This window comes from Heterodontus francisci, chromosome 9 (assembly GCF_036365525.1).
Source record: "Heterodontus francisci isolate sHetFra1 chromosome 9, sHetFra1.hap1, whole genome shotgun sequence".
NCBI lineage: Eukaryota > Metazoa > Chordata > Chondrichthyes > Heterodontiformes > Heterodontidae > Heterodontus > Heterodontus francisci.
In genome coordinates, this window is record NC_090379.1 from 97520479 (window position 1) to 97541636 (window position 21158).

The 21158-nt window shown below is 43.7% G+C and overlaps 1 protein-coding gene across 17 annotated transcripts in view; it reads left to right on the plus strand.

Annotated features, from left to right (window-relative positions):
• sipa1l1 (signal-induced proliferation-associated 1 like 1) overlaps positions 1-21158 on the plus strand; it is a 371020-nt gene that overhangs the window by 193455 nt on the left and 156407 nt on the right. The window contains exon 1 of one of the 17 annotated variants that reach the window (XM_068039573.1): positions 16108-16229. The exons of the other annotated variants lie outside the window; for them this stretch is intronic. The gene's annotated coding sequence lies outside the window, so the exon portion shown is untranslated. Of the gene's footprint in view, positions 1-16107; positions 16230-21158 lie in introns of those variants that run through there. 17 annotated transcript variants of the gene reach the window in all.

Below are 21158 nucleotides of genomic sequence, written 5' to 3' on the forward strand. Positions count from 1 at the left end.
GTGTTGATGGGGTGAGATATATATTGGGGTGGTATGAAGTGAAGTGGGGGGAGGCTTGTGTGGAACATAAAGACCAATTGGCATAAACCTGTTGGGCTGAATGGCCTGTTTCTGTGCTGTAAAATTCTCTGTAATTCATTGTGATATTTACAGTTTCAGTACGAGTCTACATAATGCATTTACCCAGTAGCCCATTTACTAATTGGGGGAGCTCAAACCCCACCTGCTCTTATATTGAAAATTCTTCTCACTTTCTCCCCCACCCAGTATTGCAGCTATTTATTGCATCTTGAGAGTGGGAGTGATTTCCAATTTCATTGCTCATGAAGAGCACTGCAACTGGGACAAAACTGAAAAATTTAACGAATAGCGTAGTAGGATCGATATTACCGAAGCCTAGGATGACCGCTACCTCAACAAAAATCCTTCATGTTATCATATTGATAATTGTGGCATATCTTGTGGAAGTATGATGATCTGCTTGCTGCATTACTGGATTACTATATTCTACATTAGTTCAGTTTTGACACTGCAGCAGTAGAAACAGGATTCCAAGTAGCAGGTTGAAACCCATTAGTCGAATCAGATTTTATTGTCGTCGGTGAAATTTTTCCATCTCTTGTTCCCCACCAAAAAATTTAGCTTGCCTGATCATTACTTTATATCTCCCTGCTCTATTTAAGGCTAGGGGAGTGGCAGGAAGAGAAAGATATTTAATTCTTGAACACTTCTCACCTCAAATGCTTTAACCAAACCATCAGTAGAGATCAGACTTTCTTGTGAAATTTTTGTTTGTATGTTCCTAAAGAGGCCATGTGACGTTACAGTAATTTAAAAACAAGAAGTGCTGGAAATGCTCAGCTGGTCAGACAGCATCTGTGGAGAGAGAAGCAGAGTTAATGTTTCAGGTCTGTGACCTTTCATCAGAACTGGCAAAGGTTAGAAAAGAATTAGGTTTCAAGCAAGTGAGGGTGGGGGGGGGGGGGAAAAGAACAAAAGGGAAGCTGTGTGATAGGACAGGAGAGATTAAATAACAAAGCCTAACAAAGCTGTCATGGGACAAAGGCAAAGAGCATGTTAATGCTTCATCAGAACAGAATGTTAATGCATTCTGTCATTCAAGCTCTCTCTGGACTATTGCTTTGTCTTTCACCACAAGCATTAACACGCTGTTTGTCTTTGTCCCATGGCAGCTTTGTTATTTAATCTCTCCTGCCCTCTGCCTTATCACATGCCTTCTCTTTTGTTCTGTTCCCCATCAACGCCGCCCCCCACCCCCCACCATTCCCCTTCACTTGCTTAAAACCTAATTCTTTTCTAAACTTTGCCCGTTCTGATGAAAGGTCACAGACCTGAAACGTTAACTCTGCTTCTTTCTCCACAGATGCTGCCAGACATGCTGAGTATTTCCAGCATTTTGTTATTTCAGATTTCCAGCATCTGCAGTATTTTGCTTTTATTACTGTAATTTATGTTTCACTCTGTCTCACAACTTTCAAAAGTGCCTCCTTCTTAGTGACCACTAGTTTTGTTCACTGGTTTGGAAAGTGACGAGCCAGTTGGATAGCTTCACCCCCTTTTTGGATTTTCATTAGACTTGATGAATTTTTTTTGTGTCACTTCCAACATTTCTTTCCTAACCAGACGTAAATGATGCGTGCAATCAGTTGCTTAGATTTTGTCTAACTTCTTGGCTCTTTTTGACGCTTTGGGTTTAGTTTTGGCTGTGCATTAAGTGGTTAACAATCACCTTGTATTCCTGTTTTGACTTATTTTAACACATTTGCATGTTTATTTCAAATGGTTTAGCAGCTGCATTGAGGAGAACTTAAGTTGAGTGTTTTATTGACATTTTATGTGACTGCTTTTTTTTTGAAGCACAATATTTAATGTCATCTTGGGAGCTATACAAGAAATTAATGCCACAGATACTAGTGCAGAATTCATGTTAAATGATATTGTAGAAGCAATGAAAAATGTTTGCTTACGCAAATAAAAAGTTTTGGAAAGTCTTTTTATTTCAATGGTATTTGGTTGTTGAAATTACTCACACCTATTTTCAAATCCATACCTATCATGAGGTCTGTCAGCAATGTTCACAGCTTGAAAAGCTTATGGGGATTTGATTCTTCAACACTTTTTATGAACTTTCCCATTCACTTTTTATGTAATTTCCTTTGATCTCTTGCCTCTATCTCTGCAAGTGTATTCAGTAGCATAATCTTTCAGTAACTATATTTAATGTTTGATTAAACTGGTTTGATACAGAGCCTGGAGGTTTGTCAAATGCATTGAATCTTGTTGACAGATATTTAGTGACAGATACAGAACATATTGCATCAGCACAGTACTAATTTGGTAGCTTGTAGCGAATTGTGTTGTAGATAGTAATTATTCTGTTGCTTTCCTTGATAACATCCTCTTTAGGATTAAAATATATGTACTCTAGAATAAGCTAGGTTATAACAACTGGCTGCCAGGAGGTCAAGATCTTTTTGGCCTGTTGTTTCAGCTAATTTGGGGGTCAGTGTCAGAGATGGAAGTACATTTTATAAAATGTGAGGTAGAAGTAAAAGACAGGCTTACATTGCTTGTAATTATAATTGCTTGATTTTTGTGCTCAAGCCCCGGAGTGGGACTTGAACCCTGAACTTTGTGATTTAGAGGTAACTGAGCCACACTAACTACACTAACAACAACAGCTAACTATGTTCCTTCTGATATACAACAGGCACCTCAATGCACTTTATATCAGGAAGGAAAACAGCAATCACTGAGCAGGAGGAAGAAAGGAAAATGAAAAACAGCAGGGTGGTGGGGGCCGTAGATCATTGGCAGGGTTCTGAGGACGTTTTTGAAAATGTGGGGAAGCGAAGTAATAAGGTGGAAAATCAAAGGAGGGACTTCCAGCTTTCATTCCAGGAGTGCCTTGATGTTTGAGTGTGCGTGGGTGACTTTCCATTGGGATCCCAGGTGGACTTCCATCTTGAAGCAAGGATTCTACTAGCCGAAGGAAGGATGGTTTGGCCATTGTTCGTAAAAAGAGAAAAAAATGGAAATTACAGCTGAAGCAATATGTTGTGTTTCGAAGATGCTGTTTGGCCTGCTTGTGTTTAGAATTTTCCAGTGTTTATTATTTTTAAAATCCCCTGTCCTGTTTGTATTGAGCTTCTACATTAAGTGTTGCCAAGGGCGAGATGGTGGCAGGAAGAGTACAGCAGAAAAGATACAATACTTATTTTTACTGTACTGTTTTGTGAAATGACTCATTCCCTTTTACATATTCAGTGAGTGAAATTCTGAACTGCATATTAAATTATCTCAACCCATTACTATGGTAACTAGAAAGGAAACAAAGGAGTTAATTGCTTTGAAAACTAGTGTTACTTGAAGTGCAGAATACAGTACTGCAGACACCTTGTTTATGAATGAGCAAGGCAGCAATTAGGCAAGTCATTATCTGAGCTATGCAGTAGGAGGTCAGGTTGTGATGGTAGTGGTAGTAACAGGAAACTAACACAGCTGCGACTTCATAACATCTGAGTGCTATACCTAAACAGTGGGAAATGTCATGTGTTACAACTGAGGTGGGAGGAGTGCACTGTTTATTCTAGTCCCACTTCTCAGAGTTCACAACATATAGTTTTAAATTTTCCCACTTGCCGAAAAGGTCAGTTATATACTGTATTTTTCCCAGATTGGAACACACTAACCAGGTTTCTTCAATGAACAACAAAATTATCAGTTCATTATAAAACAAGTCTTAACTAGTAATGAAGTAAAGCATAAACACACAGATTGAAATTTTAAAGTCCCTTTTTTTTTTTTACATTAGTCCCTCACACACACACACAAACAGATACCGGTTAACCGAAAAAAATAAAAGGGATTTTTTAAAATTCAGAGCTCTGTTACCGACAAAAAACACTAGTGCTGATTACTTCATTTCCTGAGGAAAACAGCAGATGAGATATAATGTGTTCCAAAACTGGCATACAGTCTGGCCTCCGAGTATACACAGCACAGTGGGCAGCACAGTGGCGCAGTGGTTAGCACCACAGCCTCACAGCTCCAGGGACTCTGGTTCGATTCTGGGTACTGCCTGTGTTCAGTTTGCAAGTTCTCCCTGTGTCTGCGTGGGTTTTCGCCGGGTGCTCCGGTTTCCTGCCACATCCAAAGACTTGCAGGTGATAGGTAAATTGGCCATTGTAAATTGCCCCTAGTGCAGGGAGGTGATAGGGAATATGGGATTACTGTAGGGTTAGTATAAATGGGTGGTTGTTGGTCGGCACAGACTCGGTGGGCCGAAGGGCCTGTTTCAGTGCTGTATCTCTAAATAAAAAATAAAATAAAATATACTTAGACTGGGATCTTTTAGAACAGTTCTTTTCAGATGGTATTGAGAAGTAATTTAGCAGGCTATTCTTCAAAGACCGGAGACTAGCTGAATTGACACAGTGGACTTCTCTGTCTTTTAGAGAGTTGCTGGAAAGCGAGCTGGGTTGTGGTCTTCTCTCCTTCCTTGACACTTCTTCAGCAGCAGGAGCTAACTTTATCTCATTCCAGAAGGTAAAACACACTGACAGTACAACCAAAAGCTTGTCATTTTACTGCCATCTCAGGTGCGTGCTGCTGCTCCTGGGCTTGTCCAATCAAGGGGCGCCTGTCACTTCTCTGCCAGATCTTTCCCTGTTACCAGGATTTCTGTTCTATTTTTAACTTGAGTCATGTGACCAGTAAACATTGTTGTCAAACCAGTTCTTTCAGTGTCCCTTTGATGACTCTCTTCGGAAATAAAACTAGTCCAACATTTATTCAGTTTGACTATAAATCCCTTAATAAATATTTTTTTAAAAAAAGCAGCACCTTCATAACACATAGTTCAAGGAAAGAAAAGATCTTGTTAACGCTCTGGAAGATTTGTATGCACTGTAAATTGGATTCCTCATTCTTCTGTTACTCCTTTATAAAAATGCATTATTGCCACTCTGTGGTGTTTTGCTGGTGGTTGTGCTTTCTGGCACAATGATCTGGCCCCCATCTTCTGTTCTTGGCAGGGAACTTTATGGCATCTGTTAGTCATCAGCTAGTCCAACCCACCCCATGGTGGCAGAACCAAAGGACATGGTAACTGGCTTTCCTCAAATTGATGGTGTCAGCAGGTGCATTTTTTAAGCGTTCATCCTTGCAATGTTCCTAAGTTAGAGAATGTTTGTACTGCTAGGAGCAGGATGCATTGCAGCAGAGATTATTTGGTTTTGGTTCTTCTCAGGTTAGTTGCTTTACCAGATGTGCTTGTTGTTTTGTTGCTGCACAGAGGACGGGAGAGTCTGATCTGTGGTGTGCAAAGCAATGTCACAGTAAACAGCAGAATTCAAGAAACTGACAAACAATGACCAGCAGGAGGAAATATTTACAGTCTTTCGAGCGGAAACAGTTCTGTTAAGTCCTGTGGAATCGGCCCAGGTTACATCGTGGGAGTCTTTTGCTCAGCTGAGTACAAGCCATCACCATGAGAAAAGAACCAAATACTGAGAAATGGACACAAAATAGAGTTTCTGTTTGTCAGATCTGGAGGACTCTCACTGTCTCTATCCCGATAAAGACATGTCTCACTTACCTAAATATAAACTGTTTAGCCACTGGTTGGCAAATTTACAGCATGGACCCTGCTGGAGTTCATGCTGCTTATCCGCTTGGAACACCAGTGCTTGTGCAGTTAGGACTACCCACTCATTAGGGCAAGGCTTTGCAAGTTTATCTGGAGCAGAGTGGTAACAATCATAGCCCCAGTGACAGCCCTACTCCTATTAATGGGTGGGCGATGTTGGCTGGTCAGTCATCAACTGTGCTTTGAAGTACTTCACGCCTGGTTGGCTGTGCATTATAGAACCATGCAGAGCATGATCTCTGTTCCAAACTTTCATCCGCAAGAATGTTATCTTGGAGTTAATTCATTGCTAAAGAAATCCCACTATGGGATGGACTTCATAACACTAGTGGAAATTAAGGACACATGCATAGTTGCCTGAAAACCATGGTTAGCTATTTCATTTCAAGCTGGGGAAGTTCTATAAAGACCAGCTATCATAAAACTCCAACACTGGCCAGTTACTGGCAGCACCAGTTTCGGTCTCTTGCCCCAGAGGTGCTAAGGAAGACCACCTGTTCAGATGGTTCTTTGTGTCTCTTCAGGCAGCAGCATTTTGTCATTTACTTGACAGCTGTGTAATTCTAAAGGAGCCATTAGAAATGACTCCACTCTGCAAATTTCTTCTTAAATGGAACTTGCTGTTCATTTAAAATGAATATACCTGCTCCCTTGAATGTTCATTTCTTTGTTGTATGAAATGTTCTAGGAGATGTTTTCTGTGGTGACTTCATTTGGTGATCTACGTTGCCCAATTGACTGACCAATTCTGTCAAACTGTGTTCAGTCGCTTTCTACTGCATTGCAAGTACAAGTCCTTTTGAAAGTTGTCAAAATAACTGAGGAGCATTGAGATATGAATACATACCCACATTCAAACAGCTTGCCTTGTGCCTAATGAGCTGGCCCTTATTTATGTGTGTGCTGATGTGAAAATGAGACCACACTAGCAAGACTTAAGTTTGTGGTCTTACCACACTAGAGAAAGTTAGGTCCCAACCGCCGCCTCTTCACTATGGACGTCCAATCGCTCTACACCTCCATCCTCCACCAGGATGGTTTGAGGGCTCTGCGCTTCTTCCTGGAACAGAGGCCCAACCAGTCCCCATCCACCACCACCCTCCTCCACCTGGCTGAACTTGTTCTCACATTGAACAACTTCTCCTTCAACTCCACGCACTTCCTTCAAGTAAAAGGTGTCGCTATGGGTACCCGCATGGGTCCTAGTTATGCCTGTCTTTTTGTGGGATATGTCGAGCATTCTTTGTTCCAGTCCTACTCAGGCCCCCTCCCCCAACTCTTTTTCCGGTACATTGATGACTCTATCGGTGCCGTTTCCTGCTCCCGCCCCGAACTGGTAAACTTTATCAACTTTGCTTCCAATTTCCACCCTTCTCTCACCTTTACATGGTCCGTCTCTGACACTTCTCTTCCCTTCCCTTCCTCAACTTCTCTGTCTCCATCTCTGGGGATAGGTTGTCTACTAATATCCATTATAAGCCCACCGACTCCCACAGCTACCTCAACTACACTTCTTCACGCCCTACCTCCTGTAAGGACTCCATTCCATTCTCCCAGTTTCTCCGTCTCCGACGCATCTGCTCTGATGCTACCTTCCATGACGGTGCTTCTGATATGACCTCCTCTTTCCTCAACCGAGGATTTCCCCCCACTGTGGTTGACAGGGCCCTCAACCGTGTCCGGCCCATTCCCCGCACCTCTACCCTCACCCCTTCCCCTCCCTCCCAGAACCGTGACGGGGTTCCCCTTGTCCTCACTTTTCACCCCATCAGCCTCCATATCCAAAGGATCATCCTCCGCCATATACGCCACCTCCAGCGTGATGCCACTACCAGTCGCATCTTCCCCTCCCTTCCCCTGTCAGCATTCCGAAGGGATCATTCCCTCTGCAACACCCTGGTCCACTCCTCCATTACCTCCACCACCTCGTCCCCGTCCCATGGCACCTTCCCCTGCAATCACAGGAGGTGTAATACCTGCCCATTTACCTCCTCTCTCCTCACTATCCCAGGCCCCAAACACTCCTTTCAGGTGAAGCAGCGATTTACTTGTACTTCTTTCAATGTAGTATACTGTATTCGCTGCTCACAATGTGGTCTCCTCTACATTGGGGAGACCAAACGCAGACTGGGTGTCCGTTTTGCGGAACATCTCCGCTCAGTCCGCAAGCAGGACCCTGAGCTTCCGGTTGCTTGCCATTTCAACACTCCCCCCTGCTCTCATGCTCACATCTCTGTCCTGGGATTGCTGCAGTGTTCCAGTGAACATCAACACAAGCTCGAGGAACAGCATCTCATCTACCGATTAGGCACACTACAGCCGGCCAGACTGAACATTGAGTTCAATAATTTCAGAGCATGACAGCCCCCCCATTTTACTTTCATTTTTAGTTATTTTTTCTTTCTTTTTTTACATTTTTTACAATTTTTTTTTTGCATTTATTTCATTTCATCTTAGTTTGTTCAGTTTGCTTACCCACTTTTTTTTCAGGTTTGCACTTGCTGCTGTTCAATATTCAGTGTATTAACACCTAATCTGTACTAATGCTTTGTCTTTCAACACACCATTAACATATTGTTTGCCTTTGTTCCATGAGCTTTTGGTCAGCTATGTGGCCTGGTCCAATCTAGACCTCCTTTGTTATCTCTTGCCCCACCCCCACCTCACTTGCTTATAATCTGTGACTTTTCTAATATTTGTCAGTTCCGATGAAGGGTCACTGACCCGAAACGTTAACTCTGCTTCTCTTTCCACGGATGCTGCCAGACCTGCTGAGTGGTTCCAGCATTTCTTGTTTTTATTTCAGAGAAAGTTGTGTTAATTTGATGCTCAGAAACCACAATAAAATGATACTTCTGAGTGGTATTGGAGATTACAGCGTTGGTTCTGCTGAACATGCAAACTGCTAAAAATCCTAAAGGTAGTGCATGTTTTGTGTCCATGTGTTGTGGGTTTTTAACCACAGTTGGGATTATCCTTTATGATTTGCTACAATGTTTGATATATGGATCAACAGCATGAAGTAAATGCTCGATGATACTTCAAATGATTGATTGCTGCATAGATCTGTTTAGAAACCATTATTTCTCTGCCTGAAGAGCTTTTTCATGCAGGATTGTGGGATTCTGATACATTTTTAGAGATTTTTCGCTAGATGGTGTGTTGTGGGCATTATACAGCATGCAATGCAGTTAGCTGCTGCACTTGCTCAAACGACTCATCTGTCAACGATACAGCAATACTGACATTTGATAGTGAGGATATCAGGACACGATAATTTGTTTCACAAACCTGAAGCTTTTTCTAACTTTCAGAAATGTTGGCCTCCACCACCAGTGTGCCCCCCACCCGCCAGCTTAAAAAGTTTGGATTATCCTCTGATTGGTCCACCATCTCCTTTTTACCCCTGCCCTCCGCCCCACCTCCCCTTTTCTGCTCTCCTCCCTTAAACGTTTTGGCTCTCGTCAAGATACGGTTTCACAGATGCAGGAGCTGTCAAGTACCATGGCCCATTTTATTTGTCAGACGAGATCATGCTTGGCTGTGCTGATGCCATGGTTTAAAAGTTTCCCCAGCTGTTTGACTCTTGTGGGCCATCATAGCCTCACAAGCGCTTTCCATCAGAAGTCGCTAGATAACGTTCAGCAACAGGAATCCTATACTGGGCTAACTTCTTCCGAAATTGCTCATTTGAGCACTACCTGAACCAACAGCTGCAAAAGGACCTGTTGCTTTCTGGAGTGGCATATTGGAGTGTCCCTGAGAGCAACTCCTTGAACCAAATGTTGCTAGGCACCATGAAAAAGAAGTGTCCAATACTGACGCACAGAATGATGGGATGCAGATGAGGTTTTCCTGCTTCATTTCATTTCTATTCTTTTGCTTGTGCACTCCCCTCACCAGAAAAGCAAGCTCTTGCAGCTTAAAACATGGTTAAGTGCATTCGATTAGTTAATAGAGTTAATTTTCTGCTTGTGACCCTGTTAATATGACATGTTAGTAACCTTGAAAACCATTTTGTTCAGGTAAGCATGATCTCCCATTCTCATTCTTTTCTCTCCCCGCTTGCACGCATGCAAAATTAAAAGTAATTACTTATTGGATTCAACAGCATAAAAGGGCAAGTGCATTAGATTAGTGTTGTGGTATCGAAAATCAGTGTTTTGTCAGTAGAGTATTCCTTGGGGTGAATGCCGATTAACCTTCATATTGCATGGCAGTAGCAGGCCTGATTACAAGCTTGGCCAGTGAAGACCTGCACGTCACTTAATTGCTTTGTATTTGTTCACTCTTTCAACAGCGTTCACTTACTGTAAAAAAAAAAACTCAAAAGATTTTAGACTCTCATTACCTGGCAGGCAAGATTGCTTCTCACTACTTCTGCTGTACTGGTGTTTAACATTTGGCTCTCTATTTCATGTGCATCTCTCCTTTGCACCTCAATATTGTAGTTTTTGTACTGGAATCAGCAATTCTAACTTTATAGAAGCTATTATTTTTTTTCCTCTCTAAAATGAGTCTTTAAGATGGCAACAGAAATGACCTCGCCATTCAACAGATATTAACTTTACAGATTCTAGTTTGAAAATCTAAAAGTGTACAAAAAATAAATTTAAATTGTCCTTTATACCCCTTCACCCTCTTGCCCCCCCCCCCCCTTATTGGCGGCCCCCTCCCACTCTCTTGGCCCTTCCCCCACTTGCCCATCCCCTCTTGCCTCTCCCCCGCCCCTTGGGGCGGCCCCATGCTTGGCTCACCCTGTCTTCTTGCGGTGCCCCCCACTCTTGGCCCCTATCTTACGCCCCACCCTCCCCATTCCTCTTCCCCTTCCTCTTTTTTTTCCCCCCTCCCTCGCCCTCTTTTCCCCCCCTCCCTCGCCCTCTTTTCCCCCCCTCCCTCGCCCTCTTTTCCCCCCCTCCCTCGCCCTCTTTTCCCCCCCCCTCCCTCGCCCTCTTTTCCCCCCCCCTCCCTCGCCCTCTTTTCCCCCCCCCTCCCTCGCCCTCTTTCCCCCCCCTCCCTCGCCCTCTTTCCCCCCCCTCCCTCGCCCTCTTTCCTCCCCCTCCCTCGCCCTCTTTCCCCCCCTCCCTCGCCCCTTTTCTCCCCCCCCCTCCCGCGCCTTATTTTCCTTCTGGGGCTCCCCCCTCTTTCTTTCCTTCCCCCAGCTTTCCCCCCCTTCTCTTTTCCCTCTTTTCTCTCTCCCCCCCCCCCCCCCCCAACATTTTTCTGTGCCTTTCCACCCCCACCACCACCCTCTTCTCACATCTACAGGAATGGAGTATCCCCAGCATCAGTGGCTATTGTGTCGTGCGTGACAGCAGCTCCATTTGACCATTTTTTCATACTCTTGAACTGGCCAAGTCCTGAGAGCATTTAATATTTCCTTTTCCAGACTGTTCAGAAATTTATGATTGGGGTTGAATCTTATCAATGAGCACATTCATCTCCACGAAGCTTGTGAGTCTACAGAGCTAACTGACTAATTCTGTGCTCAATGTGACCATTTGCAATAGAGTTATTTGTTTGGAATTGGGTGTCGGGACTGTGACTTTAATTTTTCAACTTGCCCAGTTTAGGGTTGTTGTCAGCTGCCATCCAGTTATTCAGGACTGCCACAGGATTAAATCTGCAAATGTTCTAATCTCTGTGGTTTAGTTGGTAGCGCTAGCCGTGGTTCAGTTGGTAGCGCTCTTGCCTGAGTCAGAATGTTGTGGGTACAAGTTCCCGATCCAGAGACATGAGCCCATCATCTAGGCTGACATTACAGTGCAGTACTGAGTGAGTGCTGCATTGTTGCATGTGCCATCCTATGGATGAAATGTTAAATCGATGTCCCATCTCCCCTCTTAGGTGAATGCAAAATATACCATAGCAATATTCAAAAAGAGCATGCAATTTTTCCTCTGTGTCCTTGCTGTTATGACTGACCACTCCAGTCAAAGCCCCCGATCAAAATATACGATTCGGATTGTGGTGGCAGAAATGCACTGTTAATTCAATCCTGTCCCTCCATAGATCGCCTAACATATCATTTAAACTTTACAAATTAAAGAAATTGTACCATCAATTAACCCCCGAATGAGGCTGACCAAACCAGGAGTCTTTAAATCAACAAATTAACTGTTTAATTAGAAAAACTAAATTCTTAAACACTACCAAGATATAAACATTAAAATAGAAAAAATTAAGAATCCTTGCAAATTTACGCTCTTGCCGCAGGTGAAAAAGTCCAAGGTTGCTTGAAGTCCTCACAGCCATCCGACGGGGAAAAAAAGGTTCTTCTACAGTAGAACAGTTCATAGTCTAATTCCAGCAGTAAGTGATGCTTTCCTTCTCCAGCGATGAATTTTCACAATTAACAATTTGCAAACACTTTCAGTAGAATCAATCTAACTTTAGAGTTTTTGAGGGATAAAAGATTGTCACAGTCTTAACTTCCATTCCTTCAGTTTAAATTATCAGAAATCTCTGTTTTGGCTTGACTTTTTTTTAGAATTTTGAGAGATAATAAATAAACAGACTAAATTCTCTTCCTCAAGTTTAAATGGTCTGTTTCTCCTTTCAGGTGCTAACACACAGCTGTCTCTGTTTTTCTAGCTAGAACAGTCTGTTTTCAACTAAAAAGCCAGTTCGAAAGATAATTGCAACATTGTATATCTGGTCCTTGATCGCTGAATGGTTGTTCCAGAATGCGTTCTTTGAAGCTGGTTGGTTCCCTCTCTGTATGCTTGTATCTAAAGCAACTAAAATGTACTTTCTCTAACTCCTGAGGCTTGCTGGTTCTTAAAGCAGTGCGGCTCCTTTTCTGTCTTAAAGACACACCACATATTTCCCGGAGAGAAAAAAAGACAGGATCATGACATTGCTAATTCTTATCACTCAACCAATATCACAATAAAACATGTCATTTTTTTATTGCTGTTTATGGGCTCTTGTGCACAGATTGGCTTTTCCCACATTACACTAGTGTCTGCACCTCAAAGTACCACATTGGCTGTAAAGCGCTTTTGGCCATCTTGAGGTCATGAAAGGTGTTATATAAAGCAATTTGTTTTCCCTTTGGCAGTCAGTACCTGAGCTGTTGGAGAACTATCGTTTTTAAGCTTGAAAATTGACATCTGAAGGAGGAAAGGACACTGCATCTTGAATACATAACCCTCTACTTTTGAAATTTGTGATTTTGGGGTTAACTTTTTTTCCATACTGTTCCTTCTTCCTGATGCATAATTCCCAGTTTATGATTTAGGTGCAGCTCTTTTATTGGATTTATGTTGAAGGATTGCATGCTGCTTTCCAGTTTTCCAGCTACCTTAAGACTAAATGTATGGTGCAGGTTTGATCTCCCCCAAAGGTTTAGGCTTATTTATGTGGGGCTAGTCACAGTTTCCCCCTTCACACCCACATCCTCAAGAAGGGTTGTTCTGCTTGAACAAAATATCCCAATGACTTGAAACCTAACGTGAAGGAAGACTGCTGTCCTAAACCTGTCAGTTCAGGCTGACTCATACCTGATATGGCTGAAAGCTACTGCAGCTATATCATCAGTATTGCATTGTACAGTGGTGAGGTATAGTGGGGTCTGTTTCTCAATTGCCATTCCAGCTGAATGTCAGATGAGTTGAGGGAGGCAGAACCATTGGGATTAGGAGATTGACTTTCTAATTATGTTATAATGAAGGAAATAGCTTCAGCAATTGTATTGTGATACTTTTGGCCAATAACTTCACTGATCAAAGGAAAATGACAGTAATTCTACCAATTCTCCCTTTGGTTTTTATAGATTTGTGCAGGAGGCCCAGGGTGTTTTTAAACAGACTTAAGTAAAGCTATGCTGGAGCATGTAGTACTCAACAGCTGACCCCAAATGTATATAATCTAGTGCTTTCAAAAATCTGTTTTGTGTATTGGCACAAATCAGTTGATTCAACATTACCCAGATTTAATTTCAGCCCCTCCCAACTTCCACTGTTCCACATATGGGATAGATTAAATCATGTATAGACTATCTGTCACATTAATGTTGTGTGATATTTCAGTTCATCACTTGATTACTGCTACCATCAGAGAACTAGAGCAGATGCCAACCAGTTTCCCCAACAGGATACTGAAAAAGATTGTATGATCCATTCTACAACCTGTTTTTTTTTTCTGTATCACAACTGACATAAAATTTACAGCACAGAAACAGGATATTTAACCTAAGTGGTCTATGTTCTCCACTATACTCCACACAAGCCTCTTACTGCTTTAATGACCTCTTTCCACCCTGCCCCTATATCCCTTTTCCTTTTGTTCCTGGTGTGTGTGTGCTACCTGCATTACCCACTCCGTGGTGGAGAGTTGTACATTATCACCACTCTGTCAAGTGTTACGCCAATGTGTTTTGTTGAATGATAATTTTCTTTAATCCCCTGACTCGAGATCTGAATTTCTATATTTTCTAATAGGCATTTTTAAAAGACAAGCTGCCAGCAATGTCATCCTTTCAGCTTGGGATGATCACCTGATTTGCAACACTATTTCCTACACTGCAATTCTTGTGAGGAGAGAGATGAAATGTCTGCTAATTTCCCAGCAAGAACCAAGAACCAGGAAGTTTAAAGGAACTACCTGTTCTTGCAGCAAGCAGAGAATTGACAAACCCCTCCTCGTTTGTGATTTTAAGCTGGTGTTTTCTCTGCAGCAGAGGAGAAAGAACTGGACTCTGACATAAGCAGACCCTAAATGGGGGTTTGTTTCTCTCTCTCGCTCTCTCTCGCTCTCTCTCGCTCTCTCTCGCTCTCTCTCGCTCTCTCTCGCTCTCTCTCGCTCTCTCTCTGTCTCTGTCTCATTATTCTGTCATTAACACTCTCTCTGCACTAATACTTTGCCTTTCACCACACCAAAAGCACGCCCTCTTTGCCTTTTCCCCATGACCTCCTTGTCAGTTAATCTTTCCAGCCCTCTGTCCTATCACACACCTTCCCTTTTGTTCTCTTTTCCCCCACCCCTGCTTTATTTGCTTAAAACCTATTACATTTCTAAACTTTGCCAGTTCTGATGAAAGGTCACTGACCTGAAACATTAACTTTGTTTCTCTCTCCACAGATGTTGCCAGACCTGCTGAGTATTTCCAGCACTTTCTGTCTTTATTTGAATTTTCTCAAGTATTGTCTAACTGAGGTTCAATATGAAATATTGCCTCCTGTTTTCACACTCGTTTATGGCCTTATCAACCAGTATTGCTACTTTTAGCAACTTGTGTATCTGTATTCCCAGATCTCTTGTTGCTCTATCCCATTTAGTTTCTTGTCTGCCAAGGAGTAAAGAGGGAAAAAAAGAAAGAATTTGTGTGTATATATACTGCAGCTTTCACAACTTCTGTTTACCCCAAAGCACTTTACAACCAATTAAATACTTTAAGTTGTCACTGTAGAAATGTAGGAAATGCAGCAGCTAATTTATGTACAGCAAGGTGCCACAAATATCAATTTGATAATGACCAGATAATCTATTTTAGTGATGTTAATTGAAGCATAATTTTTGAGTATGACAACGAGGAGAATTCGCCTGCTCTTCGTTGAAACGGTGCTATGAGAGCTTTTATGACATTTTGAGAGGAAAGAAGGAACTTGGTTTAATCTCATCTGAAAGAGAAACACCTTCGACAGTGTAGCACTCCCACCACTGCACTGGAGTGTCAGCCTAGATTTTATGCTCAAATCTCTGGAGTGGAACTTAAGCCCATAATCTTCTGACTCAGAGGCGAGAGTGCTATCAGCTATCAGCTGAGCCACAACTGACACTAATAATAAGTGTCCTTACTCCTTCCAAACTTAACCACCCCACACTTTGCTGTATTGAATTTTATTTACCATTTATCCAACCACTCGCAAGCCTGTTTGTTTTCCTGTATTTTGGTGCAGTTCTCTGCATTATTAACTCTATCCCTAGTTCCCTGAGTGCAAAACTTTTATATTTATATATTTGTATATAATCATTATTAAATAAATATATATATATATATATGAAAATACATGCATTTTATACATTGATATCAGAGATACCTCACTCATAGGGCAGAAATTGAAGATGGAGGAGGGTTCAAGCCTTTATTAGGTTATGGGAAAAAGTGAGCACTGAGAATGTTATTGGGGAACTAGGAAAATGAACCATGGAGTTTTGAAATTAAACTACTGAGGAAATGCCCTAGGTTATAAATAATGAATATTCTCCTCTTGCATCATGGCCTATTTCATAATTTCTTTGAACTTCCCATTATTGCTCAGGATTTCAACCAATTGTTTCAAAATCTCAACAGTAGAATAGACTGTTGCACAAGAGCGGATGCTGGAAATCTGGAATAAAAACAGAAGGCTGGAAATACTCAGCAGGTCTGGCAACATCTGTGGAGAGAGAAACAGTTAGTGGGCTGAATTGTAACCTGGGCTTTGGGGCCCCGATGTTGGGACCAAATGGGGGTCCCGAGCCAGCACTTGCCAGCAGCAACCCTCGCTCAGCTGTGTTCCAAGAGGGTGCTTCCTAATTGGCCGCCTCTGCGTACGCCATCCTATTCAGAACAGTAAGTGAGCTCTCAATGCTGCAGGCCCAATCAAAGGACCAGCATCTCTGGAGCCTTGGCAACCCCCACTGTGAGAGGTGGGTGCTGCTGGGACAGGTTGAGAACGGCGATGGCATCTGGACATGGAGTTGTCATTGCTGGGCTGCGCGGCAGTGAAAAAATAAAATCTAGGCGAAAAGGTTAATTGCAATGGAGGGGAAACCTCTCCGCTGGAACAAAATTGTCCGTGATTGCGGCCTTTCATGTTCACAGCCCCCACGGGGCATGGAGCCTCTGACTCCGATGGCCTCCCAGCCTGCCACGGGGAACCACCTCCATTGAGATGGTGGCCTCCGCATGTGGCAGAGGGGCTGCTCTGCTGGTGGCAAAATGCAGGTGAGGCCACTAATTCACCCCTAATTTGGGCCCTAACCAGCGTAATTAGCTGCCTGCCTTCATGGAGCGGGCAGCTGATCCGATTCCAAGCCATCCAGCCATCCTGGGAAAGTTTCCCAGCGGCAGGAATGCATTGGGGGGCTGTCCCGACACTGTTTCCCCGCCTCCCCCATCCCCCTTATTTTCCAAGCTCCCCCGCCTCAAAGCCCGCCATCACGGGGCCGGGAAAATTCAGCCCAACGTTTCAGCTTGATGTTCTGATGAACGGTCATCGACCTGAAATGTTAACTGTTTTTCTCCCTCCACAGATGCCATCAGATCTGTTGAGTATTTCCAGCATTTTCTGTGTTCATGATGGACTGTTGTGTCTTAGTATATATTTCATCCTTGTCCCATTGACATCAAGCTCTTTTTTTAAAAAAAGAAAATGAGTAACCTCCCTCAATTCTCTAAGCTTCCACAGTTGAGGGTTCGTCATGTACTTGATATGTAACTCACAGTTAATTCTTCTATTTCTCTTACCTAACCTTTTTTTTTCTCTGGGAAGCACCTGGATTCTTTCTGGCGCTGTCCACTAACATCACCCTGAATTCAGGAACTGCATATGGGTGCAGTCCCATACTTGTTTGGTGTAGTGAGTTGCCTACCATTTAAAAAAAAAACAACTATTTGTAAGGGCAGTGTGCTCGTGTGAATTTTCCAATCGCAACTGTTGTAGATGAGTTCTTCCTTGCACCTTTTAGCTCAGTAAGTTTACTGTGACTGTTTACACTGGGACTCTTATATGAGTAATTGGGACAAATTCTGTTTATTCCAATTCCCCAGGCATCCCACACACAGCATTAAACTGCTAGCAGAGATCTTGGGCTGCATTTTTGCCATGGAGGCAGGAAACAAGAGCTGGGCCTGTTTTTGGGTCAGAAACCCACTTCCAGGGAGGAAACTGATTACACTTCAGATTTTCATGTTGAGAAGCTCTTAATTGTTTTGGAGACAGGTTTCCTGTCCACTTAGAGCCAATAGGGGTGGGAATGGAGGTGGGTCAGGTGAAGTGTGAGACTCATCTAGACTCCCACAGCAGCCATCACTGAGGCTGCTGGTTGTCCTGAGGGAGAGATCTGCAGCAGAGAGTAGTGAGATGTCACAGGCGAGCCAGAGGCTTGACACCTGGGGCAGGGCAGTCACTTGCTTCATCGAGGCCGACCTGGATCTAATGCTGGAGGCTGTGAGTGAGAGGGTGGCAGGAGAAGACCACCTTATCATGTAGCAGGGGCACATCTCTGTTCAGCATCACCTCCCTCTATGCCCAGTTCTTCCTCCTCCTCTCATCTCCTGCTCCTCCCCGGATGAACTGTCTCCTTCCAGGGCCTCTTTGTCCTCAAGGTCCACACCCCAATGGAGGACCATGTAATGGAGAGTGCAGCAGATCACCACAATGATGGAGATCCTTGCAGGAGGGTATTGGAGGGTGCCACCTGACTGGTCCAGGCACCAGAATCGCTTCTTCAGAAGTCTGAATGTCTGCTCAAAGGTTGGCCTACTGAGCAGGTGGCATTGGTTCTGACGAGAATGGCCATGTCTTCGAGGGATATCCCTTGTCCCCTAGGGTCCATCCATGCACTTTGGGGGTTGGAGTGCAGATCTGTGGCCTGGACTGCTGGAGGATGAAGGAGTCATGGCAGTTGCCAGGAAAGCAAATGCATACATCGTGTAAGTTCTTGTGGCTATGGACCAGTTGGACGTTGAGTGAGTGGAAGCCCTTCCTGTTGATGGATTGCACTGGCCAGTTGCTGGGTGCCTTGATGGCCACATGGGTACAATTGATGATGCCCTACACCCGGGGTCATGCAGCAATGGAGGCAGAACCCAATGCAGAACCCAGTGCCCTCTGTCCCTGCGAGGCCATCGTCAAATGAATGTGGTGTCTAGGTTGCGCAAAGAAGGCATCATTGGTCAGTGAGATGCAATGGTGTGCAGCTGTTTGCGAGATGCCACCAAAGTCTGCAGCTGATCCTTGGAAGGAGCCAGAAGCACAGGGCAGCACAGTGGCGCAGTGGTTAGCACCGCAGCCTCACAGTTCCAGCGACCCAGGTTCAATTCTAGGTACTGCCTGTGTGGAGTTTGCAAGTTCTCCCTGTGACTGCGTGGGTTTTCGCTGGGTGCTCCGGTTTCCTCCCACAGCCAAAGACTTGCAGGTTGATAGATAAATTGGCCATTATAAATTGCCCCTAGTATAGGTAGGTGGTAGGGGAATTGAGGAGATGTGTTAGGAATATGGGATTAATGTAGGATTAGTATAAATGGGTGGTTGATGGTCGGCACAGACTCGGTGGGCCGAAGGGCCTGTTTCAGTACTGTATCACTAAATAAATAAATAAAATAAACAAAGAAGTTCAAGGTCACAGTACCTTTGACGTCTACTGGCAGGGTATGGCAACCAGTGCTGCAAAGTGCGAGGTCTTCGGCGATGAGGGCACAGATGTCAGTGAGCAACTGTCTGGAGAGTTGCAGTCTCCTTTGGCACTGAGTCATAGTCATCTCCAGGTCCCTCCATGTTCAGCAGTAGAGGGTATGGCCTTTGTTACCTTCCTGCCTTTCCTTCCTCCCCTGTGCTGTTCTGATACCCAGGGTTCTGCTCTTCCTGTGGAGTGTGATTGTCCTCGTTGCCACCAGGCCCAAAATCTAACAGTCTTGCTCCCAATGCCAGCTTTCCTTATAGACAGGTGGCTTTCCTATTGTGATTGGCCGCCTTGCCCCCTGCTCTTCCCCCACGATGCCCTTGGGGGGAGTGGGTGGTGATTGCGTTTGATGCACGAGCTGAGTGCCCATTCTCTCCAGCTTGTGCAGTGCCAAGGGTACCTATTTATCAAGTGTCAAATCCCCCTTTGCACTGCTGACCCTCTTATGGGGCCAGGGTGATGCCGTGGGGCAGTCTTGACTGGCTCCCCACGGTGTACCCACATCTCACCAGCTGTTCAGAAACTGATGGCTTCTAAAACCCGTTGTCCCCTTTAAATATTCCACCCTCCCTCTTCAAGCCTTTTAACTAGTTTAATTGACCTCATTTGGGAGGAAAGTGGAATTCTTGACCCACCTTCCCCCACTCCCCAGTGATTATTGCCGGAAATTGACACTCTGCGTGATGAATCTGAAAATCCATCCCCTTGAGTCTATGTATTAGAAATGTTGAATTGGAAAGAACAGATGGAGGGAATGATTTCCAGGAATACCATGGTCTGTCCTTGACATATCACAATCTGTGTTATCATTCAAGCATTGTACTCTTTGATGCAATGTGATTTTTAAGTGTTAAAAAAGCCACTTATGCTGACTGCACTGACTCTGTCACTCAGTAAGAAAGATTGATTTGTATTTATATAGCGCCTTTCATGACCTCGAAATATTCCAAAGTTCTTTAGGCTCCTAAAATACTTATGAAGGGTTGTAGTGCAGGAAACGTGACAGCCAATTTGCACACAGCAAGCTCCCACAAACAGCGATGTGACAATGACAGATGATTTGTTTTAGTGATGTTGGTTGAGAGAGAAATATTGGCCAGAACAGTGAGGAGAACACCCTTACTCCTCTTTGAAATAGTGCCATGGAACCTTTTACATCCACCTAAGAGGACTGATGGGGCCTCGGTTTAAAGTCTCATCAAGACTATACCACCGACAGTGCAGCAACACAGCACTAGAGCATCAACCCCGATCACCAGCTCAAATTCCTGGAGTTGATCCCACGATATTCGGACTCGTGAGTATTCTACCACTGATCCATGGCCGATGCCACAGTTGTCCTTTCTTCTTTCGCTCTCATGTTAAGAAGCTAGTGCCTTTTTAAAATTCTTTCATGAGATGTGGGCATTGTTGGCAAAGCCAGCATTTATTGCTCATCCCTAATTGCCCTTGACAACTGAGTGGCTTGCTGGGCTATTTCAGAGAGCAGTTAAGAGTCAACCACATTGCTGTGGGTCTAGAGTCACACGTAGGCCAGACCAGGTAAGGACGGCAGATTTCCTTCCCTAAAGGGCATTAGCAAACCAGATGGGTTTTATGACGATCGATAGTTTCATGGCACCATTACTGAGACTAGCCAATTCCAGATTTTTTTATTTACTAATTGAATTTATTCATTAATTGTCCCCAGGGCATTAGCCTGAGCCTCTGAATTATTAGTGCAGTGTCATTGCCACTATGCCACAGACTCTTCTCTCCCCCCCCCCAACCCAGAGATGGGACTAACCCAGCATCCATAATATGTGAAATAGCTCCATAATACAATAGTTTGCAAAAAGAAAGATAAGATGAAAGAAAAGGAGAGGCTACAATCTTTCAGTAATGATCAAAGTTTAGGCGCATCAAGAATGATTAGGAGCTGCAGAACATAGACAGGGAATTGGTCGTACAAAGGAAGAGTCCAATCAAGGGGAAATAATGGAATAGGAGGGGAGTCTGATCGCAGGGGAATAGCGAGGTAGAAGGTTGAATGAATATTCTGAAGTTTTGTTAGAATTCATTTTTGGGATGGGGAAGAGAGGAAGGAATCAATTGT